Source organism: Triticum dicoccoides, chromosome 6A, assembly GCF_002162155.2.
Source record: "Triticum dicoccoides isolate Atlit2015 ecotype Zavitan chromosome 6A, WEW_v2.0, whole genome shotgun sequence".
In the NCBI taxonomy this organism is placed as follows: domain Eukaryota; kingdom Viridiplantae; phylum Streptophyta; class Magnoliopsida; order Poales; family Poaceae; genus Triticum; species Triticum dicoccoides.
The window spans coordinates 174,875,232-174,880,665 of record NC_041390.1 but is presented as its reverse complement, the minus strand read 5'-3'; positions in this window follow the sequence as shown (position 1 = coordinate 174,880,665).

Genomic DNA, 5,434 nt, shown 5'->3' with positions numbered 1-5,434 from the left:
TGGGAGAGATAGCACGAGAAATGAGAGTGGTCTAGAGAGAGAGACGAATGTGACGTCACGGTGAGAGATTCCCTTGAGTGTGTATATGCAAGGGGGGAGTGGATAGAGGCACCAGGAGAATATAATTTTTGTGTGTGGTGTCTGTGTTGGTATGTGTGGGTGTGAGAGGATAACAAGACGTGGGGGCAGAGGGTGTGTCACCGCGTGAGGTCCGGTGGGTCGAGGTGAGGCCCTTCATTCGGTTCCGTCCTCCGCCACATTGGTCGGCCCGTGACACATTTAGGGAGACCCATGGATGACTAGTCGTACAAGACAAAGATAACATAATTGTGAAGGACTCTGTGTCCACAGACAAAGCCGGCTAGGATTTGTAACCCTAGGTTCTTGGACTAAGGTAACCCCTTTATCTCTGATATTACTATTCATCCAACCTAACTTTAAGGGGCATCCTACAGAATGCTCTGCTAGAATCATACTCGTCGATTAGGAAGAGAGGTGTGAGACAATGCGTGAGAGATAGGCCTAAAGATAATGTGCGTACAGGAGACACGCAGGCAGGTCTATGTATATAGAAAGGGTCGATGGGGATTGTGCATGTGTATGCTTGCGAGAGGAAGAGTGCTTGTGATAAAGGTTAGTGAAAACAGTCGTAAAAAGTTACGAGAGGGAGGGACGGTTATATCGAGAGCATGTGTGCGAGAAAGACACCCCGGGAGAGAGTGTGTGAGCATGTGTGAGAGACCACTGATGGAGAGTGAAACTACACGTAAAAGACTGCTGTACACATTGATTAAAGATATAAATTGTATCCAAATATTAGGATGGGATCATGATATTTGCAATTCGCGTAAGGAATGGTCATTGGTCCATCAGACATTTAGATTCTATCGAATTTGAGCATGTCTATGTTATTATTCGACACAATTGATCCACACAGTTAGTATTTTGAACTCCAGACAATGCATCGCTTTAGCAATCGAATATAAACTTGAGTATAGTTCATGTTGTGTGTGTAAAGCACATTATACATACAAAAGTTACACAATGAACATTATAAATAGCTACCTATGAACTAGCATAGAATTTGAATTCAACTTAATGTGGTTTAAAAAAATCGAATTCAACATGAAGTCCATTCAATTATTTGGATTTGATATCATGGCATTTGTAAATCATACCTAAATTATGGGGGCACCAATCTTTGCTCTGATTTTGTACATAATAGCATATGTAGTCGTGTACAAAATAGATTCAAATTTAGCTCCTCCATTCCAAAATAATCATAGTTATAGGATTTTCAATGTCAAAATTTCAAAAAGAAGCGGATAATTTAATGAGGTTTTCAAACATACAAGGTCAAATTTAACGTTGTCTATTTAGGTCAATCCTCAAAGTTCAAGAGTACCCTAAACGTGAATGCTTGTGTTTCAAAATTTCGAACGAAGCGCCAAAAGAGCCTCTACTCGCCCGAAACCGCGTGAGACCAATGTTTGGTAGTACAAGGAAATTACTTTTCTAATAACTCCGACCCGTGAAACCTACCGGCCCGACGTCCAAAGGTTTAAACCGGGGTAGGTTTGTAGCTTCATCTAGACGCCATGCAACCGCCTCCGAAAAACATTCATACACAATGGCCGCCTAAGCACACCTACGCGCGGCCGAAATCGCTCCCGCCCACTATTTGGGACACCTGGGATTACCATCCTACCCCTAACCCATAGTAGGTCCGAAATTTAAGAGGGGGGCAAAGTTTGTACTTTCCCCAAATTTCAAACAAGCGCGTCCCATCTTCTGTTCAAAAAAGCCAAAAACAAGCGTGTCCCAGACCGAAACATGGTTCTCCCCCTCCCCCCGCCCGCCCGTACGATTCCCCATTCATACTCCGTGGGCGCAAAAACTACCTCTCCACCAGCCGTGAAACCCCGACGTCCTCCATCCTCCGTCCGCCACCCCATCCCACCCATCAACTGCCGCCCTCCTCCCTCACGCTGGAGCCGATACCCCGACGTCGTCATCCACCGCAACCTCAACCGCAACGCCCTCCACGGCTAGTAGTTGAAGCCGAGGCCGAGCCATCCGTACCCGAGCTAGTTCAACCACGCCGTCCTATGCCTCACCGTTACCTCTCCAACTTCGCCACCCTCCACCGCACCGGAGCTGTTCCTGCTACGCCGTCCTTCGCCGCCTCGGATCTGCTTCCCCTCCACCGATATACGACCACTGAAACACAGTCAACCATTTGGTCATGGGTTTGTCCAAGGATCCACGGTTCTCCAAAACATCGGTTCCCCCGGGAGAAAAAAGAAGATCGCCACGACATATGGAGGAGACCACACTGGCAACCAATAAGGGTACTCCTCTTCCCTTATTTGTGCAAATCTTATGTGTCTGCTTGCACGGTATTCATCCCACACAAGAAACTAGCTGACCGCTTCTTCTTGATACTAGGTGTTCCTAGTAACTCGCGATGCACAAGGTTTCTCCTCATATACTATTTCACCTTAGCTAGAGGTCTGTCGCCCCCCTAAATTTCAATTCCTGGTCAGTTGATTCCCAATTAACGGAAGCATTCCCCGGTGTAACAGGCACTAGTCCGCCTATTACGTCGGGAAGCAACGCCTCGTTGTTTATCTTAGGGGTGTGTGGAGCCTAGAGATACTGGCGCCCGGTCTGGAGGTCGGCCGGGATTAAAGGGATGGCCTGGGGGCGCTGCCAAGAACGGCGGTGGTGTGAGGTCGAGGGGAGGGCGGGGCGGCGGAGGCAGGGGTTTGGGCCGGTGGTCACTGGCGGTTCGAGAAATATCGTCAACAGTGACTGGCGGGAGGTAGATGAAGGCCATCTGCCCGTTCCTTATAGATCGAACGGTTCATTAAAAAAATTGATTGACCTATTTATTTTCAGTCAACTGTTACCTGCATTTCCTGTGCTCATATATTACAAAATCATACGGAGTAGAATCTAATTTTGTTTGCCATGCAATGTTGTAGAGCTATCATATGTCTCCTGTCATTTATTTTTCAGCCACCTGCTATCTGCTACTTTTACACTGCACTAGTTCCGCACACACTTCACCCATACTCTCACTATTGTGTTTTTATGCAAGGGTATTTCAGAGTCTGCCTCGAGAGAAGCAGAAAAGAAAAGAGACAAGTTGCTCCAGCTTTCTACGCGGGTAAGCATGACACGTTAAAGCGCTATAAAGGGTGCAGTGTCAGCAGATGGAGACGGTAAACATAGCTCTGGAGTTGATGGCCTCGCTCGCAATGAACCACCATCCCAGGTGCTTGCTTTAACTTTGCGGTGTCATATGTGGTTGCATGTTCCATATGGTGTCTAGCTTGTATTCAAAAGGCCAAAGTCGGTCTTTATTAAGATAAGGAAAGATATTTTTTACATGAACCACCATCCCGTGAGCACCAGAAGACAAATAGCTAGTCAGGGCACTGGCCGAGCCAGTGACAAGCCCAGCAAAGACAGACATCACCTGGAAGCCAACTAAAAAGCCGCGATGGTGGCGAAGCAGCCCGCCTCCTACCAGGCTCTCAGGTCCTAGATGATCATGCTCACCACTCCAGCCGGATGTCTAGCTTGTATTGCTTCCAATTAGGTTAAATTGCATCTGGTTAGCTTACACATTATACCTTTGAATATGACATGCCTATCTGTTTTTGGTACATACTAGTACATCTGTGTATTAACCATGTTCTTACATAAAACTAATGTTCTTGTGTATCCCTCATCAATCACTTATGATGAGGCAGTCAGGCAAGTGGACTACTCCTCATTTAAAGAATGCAGCGTCAGCCTCCCAACATGATTCTCAAGAAACAGCAAGGCTAGATGAAGATAGTGAATGTAGCTCTGTAGTTGATTACCGCATTTCCCCTACACTAGCATCACAGGTGCTTGCTCTAACTTGGCAGCATGATATGTGGTTGCATGTTGCATATGCTGTCTAGATTGTAATTCTTTCAATCTTGTTAAACTGCATGTGCTATTCTGCTTAGCTTATGCATTATACCTATTAATGTGACAAGCCTTCCTGTATTTAGTACATAGTACATCTGTCTATTAAGCATGTCCTTACATAAAACTATTGTTTTTTTGTATCCCGCATCAATCAATATGATGAGACACCTTTAGTATATGCAATGCGATATTAGTTGCATCTTTCATATGATTTATAGCATGTGTTGCTTCTAATTTGTTGAAATTCCATTTATGATGGGACGCTTTTAACTTGACAAAGTCATATTGGTTGCATCTTTCATGTGGTGTCTAGCTTGCATTGCTTCTTATTTGTTGGAATGGTTTCTGCTTAGTTTACACAAACAGTTGTGAACATGCCATGCCGTCCTGTTTTTCGTACATATTCCATCCTAGTATCATGTGTTTGCCTTACATCAAAGTAGTGATTGTCAGTATCATGCATGAATGAGTTCTGAAGAGAGAATTTTATTGCTTTTTCTTGTCAGTTTTACTTGACAATTCAAAATCAATAAAGCGGAAGGAAGTTAGCAAGGCAGCGGATAAAGGTGCTCCTTCCAAACGGAGGGCCTCTACAGTTTCTACTCGTCCATCCCCCCAAGATGATTTCCAAGACAACACATGCATAGACACTCAACGTAGCTATGTTTATGATGAGCACGCCTCCCCTAGTGCACCATCACCGGTGCTCCCTCTAACTTGGCACTGTTATATGTGGTTGCATGTTATGTGTGATGTCTAGCTTGTATTGCTTCTAATTTTGTTGAACCATCTGCTTACTTTACACATTATACTTGAATAAGACACGTGTTCTTGTTTCTAGAACATACAATATCTGTCTATCACACCATGTTCTTACATCAAATTACTACTGTTGTGTAACCCGCAACAATCACTTATCATAAGACACATTTGACTTTAGAGTGTGATATAGGTAACATCTCGCATTCTTTTCTAGCTTGTACTACTAATTTGTTGAAATGACACTTATGACGAGACAGTTTTAACTTGGTAGAGTGATATTCATGCATCTTTCATATGGTGTCTAGCTTTCATTGCTTCTAATTTGTTGAAATGCCTTCTCCTTAGTTTACACATCATAAGCTGTGAATATGCAATGGCACTAATGACGAGAGACCTCTAACTTTTGGTAGTGTGATGTTGTTTGCATCTTGCATATGATTTATTTCTTGTACTGCTTCACATTTGTTTAAACGCCATTTATGATGAGACACTGTTAACTTGGCAGAGAAAAATTTGTAGCATCTTTCATATGGTGTCTACCTTCCATTGCATTGCTTCTAATTTAGTGAAATGTCTTCTGCTTAGTTTACACATCATAGTTCTGGTTATCTCTTTCGTCCTGTTTTTCGTACATATTACATCCTCCTATCATGTGGTTGTCTAACATCAAAGTTCAGTTCGTCTGTATCACGTGTCAATTTGT